Consider the following 11,221-nt stretch of genomic DNA (forward strand, 5'->3'; position numbering starts at 1 on the left):
AAACTAAAATATTCTGAGGGAATTTGTTTGTCGCAATGATTCATATATCTTGTAAATGCCACAAACAGTTGACAGATCATCGATGATTCAACTCATCGGAATTATTGTAAATATTTGAACAACAAGAAAGTAACTACTCAGCAATAACTATTCAATAGGGTTATGCTATAGTAAGAATTGAAGTCGTGAGCACATTTTCACGCCACTGGATTATCGCAAATGAAATCACGAGTGAGCGTAAACATTGGCGATGAATACATGGGCTACATGCACGAATGAATCTTGAACGAACTGACGAGACAAAAGAGAGTTGGAGAAGAAAAAAAAATAGTTATACGAACAAATAACAACACTTCGTGGGCCATACATGATATTATTATTATTTGCCATAGGATGATGATGTAATTCATTCGACAGCAGCCTGAATTTCAAAAATAACTGCACTCAAGATAAACAACAGAGCACGCGGGTTGAAATGCGGCTTAATTCGGCGCAAAATTAGCAACAAGGGCAATAAACATAAGTGTGTAAGCTACGAATAACAACAACAACGAAAAATATGTGCGATAATTTTTTTGTTTCCCATTTTTTTTCGGTTATCATTCTCAAAAAAAAACGCGAGTTAACGAATCCAAAATTCCAGACGAATTATTTTGTTTATTCATGTGAGTGATACTTGTTGATTCGGTTGTTATATCAAGCCTTAAGCTGATGTCAGTCGATCGTCATGAAATCACTAGCAATGCGAGAAAAGAGTAATACATTTTTGCTATCGAAACGAATATCGTGTTTTAAGCAATTTCAATTGCACTTTTTTTCGAATCATTTACGTCTGGCAAGTGCTCTAGAAACATTGAACAATGTAAATGATTTCGTGTAATTTTGAATGTAAATGGCTCAGAAAATATTTCCATTTAATAGCTGTGTTTTTGCCTCAGATCCACTTGACAATTTTACAAATACACTGACTAAACTGACCTAACCGTTTGTCGACACGCTGGTTTAACGACTGTTTTTCTTTGCAAACAATCAATACATGGGATAGAGACAACAAGTTGAATTAAGATAATGTCATTACTTATCGTAATGTATATTGTCGTAATTCTATTTATCTCTTGGCTAAGCAACTGATACAAGAAAATGAAAATAAAATGTTGTATTGACTTATGACTGATTTAGCACTATCGTCTTTGCCTACATAAGTGTTGAGATTGCAATACATTTTTAAGTGAAATTATAGAATCCTAGGTCACACTGTGATGACCAATGAATGATGGTTTTGATTTGATATGTGTATGAATTTTAATTTTTGGTCCATCGTTCAATTTACATTGCCAATTGGTCAATCGGTTCTAACAAATTCAACAAAAAAATGTCATATGGAAATTCTTTAGCTAACTCAGAATCGAACTTAAATCCACACGAATAAGTTATGCACCGACAACTACGGCTAGCCATGATCAAACCAAAAACAGACAATCTTGTTCTTAAAATAATTTACAGCTAAGTACAATAACCAAATCGAATCATTTGATTCGCTTAAAATGTGGAGAGGCAAAAAACCACAAATTTAATGATTTTGTTGACTTGTTTTGACATCGGTTTTTGCATCAGAATGGCATGTACCATAAATATTTTATGGGTAACTTTTGTGTTATTACATGGAGACAATTTTTTAAGAGAAGAAGAAAAAAACCAAATTAAATAGGTTGAGCGAATGCGAAGCTTAAATTACGTATTGAACGCAAATGAGAGCTCTAGTAAAAATAGACTGTTCCTGACTGAATTTCCACACCACTGGTCAATTTCAACGCAAAATAATCACTGACTTATTTTAGAGGCCATCGAAAAAATATTAAACCCCTTTTCGTCGCAATGGATATCCATTGCAATGAGAGCCGCAGTCGTAATAGCATCGTAATCGATTCATCGAACATTTATCAAAATGGTTAGAAAATTTAGCTATCGGCGCTGAGGTCATCAACGGTAGTAGTTGATTGTAATCGAATGAGTAGCGGTAGTCCAACATCGATGACATCAATTTGTCACATACGAAAATGCAAAAAAAAATCAAACAAAACAAAAATGTAAACCTTCACGAACACTCGAAAGAGAGTAAAAAGTAAAATATAACCGAAAAATGGTCTGTGTTACGAGTGGGGTGTGGCGCATTTTAGCGCTAATACATAGAAACTAATAAGAATTTAACAACATAACTAACAATTGTACAAACACACATCAAAACCGGTGTGTGTGTGTGTGTGTGTGGTTCAAGCACGCGTTTTTTCCGCTGTTGTTACTCTTACTGTCGGTTTGACAGTCCAATTGAAAATATTATTACTTATTCTGGTCGTCGATCATGGCTTATGTATTGCAAATAAAATTCATGTGAGTTCAGCGCATTCAACTGGCTAAAAACAACAATAGCGTTCAAGTGGCTAAAGAAACATTATAATTTTTGTGCGTGTGTGTATATGTCTGTTGTTTTGGTTTTTGGCAGCACTGGTATGTGCTCTCGCTGTGTTAATGTCTGCTCCTCGGTTCGTTTTGCCTATTGTTCATTTTGTTTCGGTGCTGTTGTATGTATGCCATTTCAACAAGCACTTTGTCATATGTGTAATGCCGAAAAATGTATACACTCATTGAAATGTTAATTAACAATTATTTATGCGTCATTTGCGAGTGTCATCTTTCTACATAGTCAGATTTTTATCATGTAATTCAATTAAATTATGTATTTTTTTTAAATCAATTAAATCCACATCCAGCATGGTATTCTTCATTTGGGATTTTAGTCAAATTCCATTGAGCAGATCAGATTATTGGGGAATTTCGACATACAAACACACACACTTTTTGAATGGAAATCTTTGAACTGCACCTGCATTTGGGAACAATCGTTTTGGTCATGATGATCACGTCATCATTTTTTTCGCAAGCACAAGAGATATAGGGAAAGACTAAAAGTGCTGAAAATGCTTATGATCACGCAATGCCAAAATGTTCTGAGAGACACATCAACGTTGTTGAGCTGCGATGTGTTTACGTATGTATATATATGTGTGTGTGTCTTCATTACATCAGCGTTTCTCTCGGGTGTCGTCATTTATCAACAGCCAAAATAAAAATAGTTGTACTTCATGGAGAGTTTTTGGGGCGTTGATGGATCGTTTCACTATTCTGTATGGGTTATTTTGGATTCGAATAATGCGAAGCACTGTAGAAATCGAATGGTGGACAAAGGAAGAAACAAACTTCATTTCGATTCAGGTTTTTTTATCTATCCGCATTTGATCGCATATGCCTGCCTTTGACACGGTACGTTTATTGAGCGCAAGGACAAAAATCTTGAAATATAAAAAACTCTCTTCTTTAACCCATCTTCTTAGTTTTGTGTGTATGTGTGTGTGTGTTTGCAAATAGTCGAAATCCCATTTGGATTCAGAATAGTTCAAAATTTGCATAAGTTTGAGCGCTAAACAGAGATTTGGTTCGGATAATGATTCCAATAACATAAATTATGGTTGAATCAATTTCATTTTCCGAAATTGTTGCTAATATTGATCGCTTCAAGTGTAGCAAATCGCCACCGCTTAATCGTGGAATTCAAGCGGAACATTTTTCTATGGTTATTTTAATCGCCATTATTAAATCATCCGAAAAAAACAATGCTAAAACGCATCGTTCCACAAATGTATCTAATGGTATTCATCTGTTTTTATTGGAAAAGTCACGATCGCTTAGAATACAAACGAAAGAACGAAACGCAAACGCTACGAAGCAAACTCATCCGGAGTTCGTAACGGAATTTCGGTGCGCTCAACCACATATTGAAATCGAGACACCATTACACACGCACAACCAATGATCACACCGTTTATTCTGGCCGCTAATGTTGAGTGTATTTCGACTTTATTTGTCATTTCTCTTGATCTCTGCTATGCCAATTGTTAAATTGATAGACAATCGAACAAGGCAACAAACCTTATTGGATTTTGATTAATTTTATCAAAAAATAAAACTATTAAAACAAGCAAAATCTATGCATTAGCAACCGCCCATCTGATTCATAACGGAATAGCTTGAGGCTGGGTGCAATCATTGATATTCACAGGAAAAAAAAAACACAACATTTCTGTACATTAATCGGATCGAGCACTTAAAGTGAAATTCATTATCGCCGAATGTGTTTTGCGTGCATGTTCGACGCATCCTATGTGCCATTGCTAAAAACATCATGTATTTAAAAAGAGGAGAAAAAAAAGAACGAATCATTCTCATTTCGATTAGATCATCGTCGCAGAATATTTTTGTCTGGTTGTTAAAGCGTTCGGCAGTGCGATTGTGTGATCATTATACGCAACAAAAAGACCTGAACAACGGACGACGATGCCGCCGCGCGCTACTGCCTCATCAATACATATTACTTCATCGTTTTCGAATGCCAATTCAAACTAATGTTTGAAGGAAAAAAAACGACTTTGGTGGATTTGTCTCGAACGCAATGGAATAAACGTTTCGATTTTTCAATCAGGTCATCGAATTGTTCTGGCTTTGTACGATAGAATTTAATTTTTTCTCTGTTTTGCTTTTCGATTTGAACTGTGTATTGGACCGGGTGTCACGCTTCACAATTTTTCCATGTCAATCATGATTTGTTTAATCGATGAATCCAATAGTTGTGAACTATAACTATTATTCTACATTTCATTCACATTTATCACTTAATCTAATAACACTGCATTTTCAAATCAACGATTCAATATGACAACGGTGCGGGATATGGAAAGCACTACTTGATATTTCGCCATTGGATCAATTTCAATTGATTTTTTTCCCTTTTTCGTTGGTTTTGAATCATTTGTGTACACAACGTCTGGCACATTTCAATTGGTCCCAAGTCTTCGTTTTACATACATTTCGCATGCCAATGTTCAGCGATTGATAACGTTGTGTTTCATTGTATAAAATGATGAAACTCATTTAAAATTCCAAATAATTACGGGTTTGAAACAGAGAAATAAAAATTGCGCGATTTATATAGCACACGCACAGAAAGAAAGTTAACGAATTGACCGTTGAAACGATAGAACGATTATTTATGGCACCATTTCACATACCCGAAAATCTCAACCAAAAAATGGAATGACTTTAGTTTGAAATTCCATAAACACTTTCAAACAATTTCGATGTGATTAACTAAATGTACACACAGTTCATGCGTTGATTTGTTACTGTTGCTCTGGCTGTTCGTTACTGTTGGGCGAAACCGAACTCGAGAATCTCGCTTCGAATGATGAAATTTTTTTACACCGCGTGAGCGAAACAACAGACACACATTGAACCAACAACAAAAAATGGAAGCGGCGTCGTGTGCTTGCGCTACCACACAATCTCAATGTATCGAATGGATTTGAATCGTATGGAAACCAGAAATACGCTGTTGACACTACAACGAAGACTCTCTCAACGAAATCGAAATATACTCACGAAGGTTCGGAGTATCGCAGATCGTGTGTGTGCTTTCGCAATATGCGTGGACTGTCTTCGGAATATGTTCATACACTGACTCGAAATTGAATCGATGACTTTTTGACATTCTCTCTTCGTACTGCCGCCGTACGGGTTTCGATTTGAAAATCGCTCTGCTCTGGTGACACCGAGTAAGCGTTCTATATGTGTAAGTGTGTGAGAGAGCGTTTGCGTGGTTTTAACCGTGTGCGCAATGAGTACGTTACGGTTAACGCGAGTTATAATATCACTGAGCAACGGCAATCCGCAACATGTTCTTTGCACATACTGTATCAATCAAACCACTTTGCGACTGGCCAACTTTAACCATTTGATTCTTGATGATCGTTTTCAATTGATACTCAGATTGAACGCTCATATTGGTTAATTGTTTTGGCTTGGCATTCAACAGAAATTAAGGAAAGAATCTCAAAATCAAACTCAATATGAGTTGTTTATGGCATGGTGTAAACGCTTCTTGACCGATTTTCCAGTTCTCATGTCATCCGATGGCCCTTCTAAAAGCGTCCAAGTGATGATTATAGAACATACACACAACGAAGCGTATTCATATGATGTGTCTCATTTTATTTGACATCTCAAACAAACAATCATTTCATTGACATAGCATATTAAATTCCTCTTCTGGCTGCGCTCACAACAATTTCTATGTTCCATTAGTTCAACAATAAAATTATAAGGATACAATTAGAAAATAATTCAAATGGTTTATTCACTGTGTTTTGGGCGCTTAACTCTTGTTGTTGTTGTCGTTGATGTTATTATTATATATTCAACTCGGTTGTTATGTTGACAGATAATAGACGCGTTGCTAATACATAATATTCTTTGTCTTTGTATACTCAATGCCATGAGGTAACATGATAGTTCTTACGTAAATAAAAGCACACATACACACACAATGTATGAGTAGGAGAAGAAATGGAAATAGAAAAAAAAAATACTGCGGGGATCGAGACTCAAAACTCATTTGTTTGTCTAAACGGTCTTTTGTGAAACGTCGATAAAAACCACTTTTCCGAGCGCCTTTCTTTGTTTACATGCTTGAATAAAAACTCAACGGTAATGACATCACAACACATAACCGTATTCAGTATACTCTATCAGAAAAAAATAAAAAATAAAATCGAGCTTACCGAATAGAGAAAACCCAACGGCCTCACATTTCAATTGTGTGCGTGTGTGAGTGTATATAAACGGTCAAAATCAATACTATTCCCGACTGGGTGTATATCAATTGAATCAAAGTTCTAGCGGATCGAAATGAACCTTCAAAGTTATATTGCACCCCTTACGATTAGGCTTTTTGTTCATGGACTCGACCGCAGCAGTGCAAACGCTATTATTACAATAAAACTTACAAGATACGATTTTATGACCAAGCGACGATTACAATCGCATTCGCATTATTCGTGACGTCATATCGTCTAAACGGTGGCGCCAATTTTGATATTAACAACGCGATTTCACCCAGTAAATACTAGACTGAATGAAACTATGCATGACGTCGACAAATGTGCGTTCAATGCTGTTCGCAGTAAATTGATAATCAAACGATACATCCTTTCAAATGGGATTTCAAAGGATTAAAGAGTTGAGTCGATAAGTGGCGTAGAGCTTATACGGATTTGCCCTTTTGATATCACATGAATTATGCTCTTTGAACTCAACGAGTGCTGAAGAGAATGCGCAAAGTCATCGAAATGGAATAAGACAAATGAAATAAATTCATCGAATAGACACACCATCTGTCAAAGCGTGTGCGTGGAATTTGCGTGGATTGATTGTTTCAACTCGCTCGAAAAATAATATAAACCCGTTTACCAAACGGCACGCGAGTGAACAACAATCCGAAACATAAATCAAAACTATTATTCGGGCTGTTGTTCGGTTCTTCGTTATTGCTGCCACGGTTGTTCACCGCGTTCAACGGTCATGATTCGGAAGGCAATAATGAAAAGTAATAGTACAAACATTGCGTGCGACATCAAAATGCTGAAATGCTGACAACGATCGCTGTATCAGCTAATTCGATTTTATCTGCACGAAAAACCTAATTCGAATTATTGATCGAACGTATATACATTTACTTGCGTTCTATCCGTTTGGGTTCTATTTTTGCGTTGATTTTGCTGTTGAAGCAATCAAATGAACTTTGATATGAATTGACGGGCTGCGGGCAAAAAGGGCGCCAACATATTCGAGCAACAAAATAGGGGAGATTTGCAAACAACAAGCAGATACTCGGTTTAGAGAAAAGGTGCAAATCTCACCTCCCAATTGGAAATCTTATTGGAAATGTTTGATTAACGTTTTTGATGTCATTTCAGCGTTAAACTACTATCGAAAATTATAAGCATCATTCATGTCTGTCCAAACTCCGAAGAAATATTCCTCATTTCCTTTCTGCCCACGGTCCGTAAAAATTATCTTCATATCTTTTGATTGAAATGGTTTTTTGTTGTTGTTGCTTTTTTACCTTTTTTGTTGTTGTTGTTTGTTAGTTTTGACTGTACTGAAAACGGTTGATCAGAAAATTTTCAAACCCGTTAGTGAATCTGACTGTAAAATTACGTTCACTTAATTGAATTATGGAGCAGTTCAACCGTAAGCAGCCGGACACTTTCATTCAATATTCAAGCCCATAACAGAATTGCCGATTGCATCGCCTTCAGTGCTTTTAAAATCATTGTTCACACATACAAAATTTTATTTCTGACGCTAGTGCACGCAGCTGACGAGACGGACGAAATTCAATTTGAATTGAATGCTCTTGTGTGTAAATTTGTTTGAGCGGGTCATGTTTATTAATAGGAGGTGCAACCATATTGAAATTTAATTTACATGCTTCAAAATATGATTCTGACGCTTGAAATTCAACAGAGCAACGCATAGCTTCGATAAAATAGCATTCCGTTTTACAAATTGATTAAAATGAATATGATTGAAAAATTCGCTGATTGGTCACAAAATTGATGCTTGCCAACGAATTCGAGCCAAACTTTCGTTTAATGACGGTCACAAGACCCGGCATACATATATGTTATCATAATGTGAAGAGGAATAAAACAATCTCCTAGCAAAATTGTCAATGGAATGTTTCCGTTTTCACATTTGCTCAAGAAAATCCAGCACAATGTAAACGATTTGGAAACGATGATAAATGGCTAAAAATGGCAGTAAATGTTCCAATCAATTATTCGGTCGTGTTGCAACATAAATAGCAATAATGTCACAGGAAGTTCAAACTCCGACATCAGACTATCACATACGCAGTTATAAACTCGATTCTGTTCGTCAAAATGATGTCCACCGCTCGAATCAAGACAATTTTCAGATAAATTTGATAAATCACTTCATTTCTTTTTATATTTGATGATTCAATGGTTTATAAACATATGCATTCAATTGAAAGTGGAGCTGGATGTTTGTGTCGAAAATTCGATACGATCGAAAATGACAACGACAACATTGACATCCAATTCGAATAACAATGAATAATATTCAATTTGGTGCCGTTATCTCTATTGTTACCTCAATAAAATTGACCCGACTTGATTTTTATACGTCGCATAATATATAGCCAGTAAAATGCGCTATTGATTCCAGATGTGCGTGTGATAATTATGATGTGAAGGCGTTTTCAATGATACATTTGAATTTAGCACTTCATTCAAAATGGCAATGAATAGAATACTACGTGTTGATATCAGAGCGTAATGATATTTACTCCAATGCCATCATCATCATCTTGCATTCACATAGAGAATCAATCTCATAGAATCCAAGGAATTGTTGGCCATCCATTCACAAAACGAATTCCAATTAAAATTTTCTTGACAATTTTTTCGCTATCGCTTCCAATATGAATGGAATAGCAGCCAAATGAATTAAAGTCTGTGAATGACGAATGGGTGTAACAAATGAAAATCCAATCAAAAGTTGAAACAAATAAATTTTTTTAAAAGAAAATCTAATGAATTATTCCTTGTTTTAGATTTTGAAATTCAAGTTAATTTCATTTCATTTCATTCTCTGGCATCTTCAAGTTTAGTCTATAAATTGAGATTCGATTAAAAGATAGAGCGTATATGAATCATGATGTCAATCGACCGGCATTCTCCATTTTTTGCTAATGTTCTATTGCAAATAAAGAAATGTATTCGCTGGTAAGGACTCTGCAATCTGAATTTTAGTATTTTCAATATTTGCTCAAAATGCTGTCGAAGAAACAAATATGCGCGAAGCCACGCCACTCGTAAAAGAGTGCTTCAATTTGAGATCAAATGTGTTTCCAAATTGAAGATCGTAGCTCAAATGCACAATTAGGCGCAATATGTTTTCGCTTGAGCTCTTGAGAACGACGAAGAGAAGAAAAAAAAATCATTCGAACGAGTGAAGAAATAAAGTGCAAACCATGAATAAATATCTGAGAAATGCACTTGAACTAATTCGATATTGAAAATGTTCGCCTTGAATTTTCAAGATAATTCCCGGTTGCTTCTCCTCTCTTCTCTCTCTTCTCTCTCTCGATGAAGTTGAAGTGTATGCCTGAGCTGTTTCGTAACATTCATGTAATCAGTGGATTTTTACTTGTACTTTTTTTTCTCTTTAAATCCACACACACATATATAAGAAATTAGAGTAACAATCTTGTGCATTGTGCGGAACGAAAGAATTTAATGTTTGGGTGATTATCGGAGAGCAGATGAAGTGCATGCATTTTCCGTGTAAAGTGTAGTGACACAACCGCAAATCACTAAGGTGATAATTTGACAACAACATACTAGGATTTGTGCTTTTGCCGTTTCATGCTTTCGGAAAATGAATAGTGTAGGTAATTACCATAACAAAACGATGAAACACACCTATTTCAGGTTGGGCTGGTTCTGTGTTTGTTCAATTCAATTTCACGTGCTTACGACTTTTTGCACTCACTGCTCTCATCACAGCGGCGTTTCTAACGCCTTAAAATAGTTGATTTTCAAATAGACTTCGGTGGCATATAGGTTTTCAATTTTTTGGTGTCCCATGAAAAGATCAACTCAATCGTTTCGACTCCATGTCGTTCTGAATGCATGTCGTTCTGGGCATTTCGAAATGTGTCTGTGTACAAAGGGCTATTATGTTTTGTGGCGGATAATAATCCGGCGCCAAAGCAGTTAATGTATTGATTTGTAGCCGAGAAAAAGCAATGCAGAGCAAAACATCTGAGCATTGTGCTCAACTCAGTTTCACACCTGTTTTTTTATAGAGAAGAAAACTGCAACAAGGTACGGAGACAGTGTGCAAAAATGTTTGACCCGACAAATTCGAATCAAATATTAATGATTGCACCAAAACAAGAGTACAGTTCGTGTCTAATTTAATATTAATTGGCTTTCACTTATGTACTTTGTTTCAATTCATCCTGTTTCGCTTTTTTTGTCAAGTAGTCGTCTCGAGTACTTTTGTGTGTCGAGACAATCCAAATAGATGACCATTTCATTTCGTGTCAATGTCAATATTAAGAATGCTAATGACACAGACACTAAAAGAAGCACAAAAGTGGATTTTTAGTAGGTTGTCAACTTTATTGTTATTTTCCTATCGACAACAGGACACAGTGCACTCGCCTCACTATTTACTTTATGTAATTTGACGAGAGAGAGAGAGAGAGAGAGAGAGAGAGAGAGAGAGAGAGAGAGAG

The 11,221-nt window shown here is 35.9% G+C and overlaps 1 protein-coding gene across 1 annotated transcript in view; it reads right to left on the bottom strand.

Moving 5' to 3' along the window:
• The window catches only part of LOC129575174 (protein 4.1 homolog), a gene marked incomplete in the record, with an annotated part of 34,748 nt that overhangs the window by 15,024 nt on the left and 8,503 nt on the right, over positions 1 to 11,221 (bottom strand).

This window comes from Sitodiplosis mosellana, unplaced genomic scaffold (genome assembly GCF_009176505.1).
Source record: "Sitodiplosis mosellana isolate CC-2019 unplaced genomic scaffold, AAFC_SMos_1.0 Smas_scaffold_6166, whole genome shotgun sequence".
Classification (NCBI taxonomy): Eukaryota; Metazoa; Arthropoda; class Insecta; order Diptera; family Cecidomyiidae; genus Sitodiplosis; species Sitodiplosis mosellana.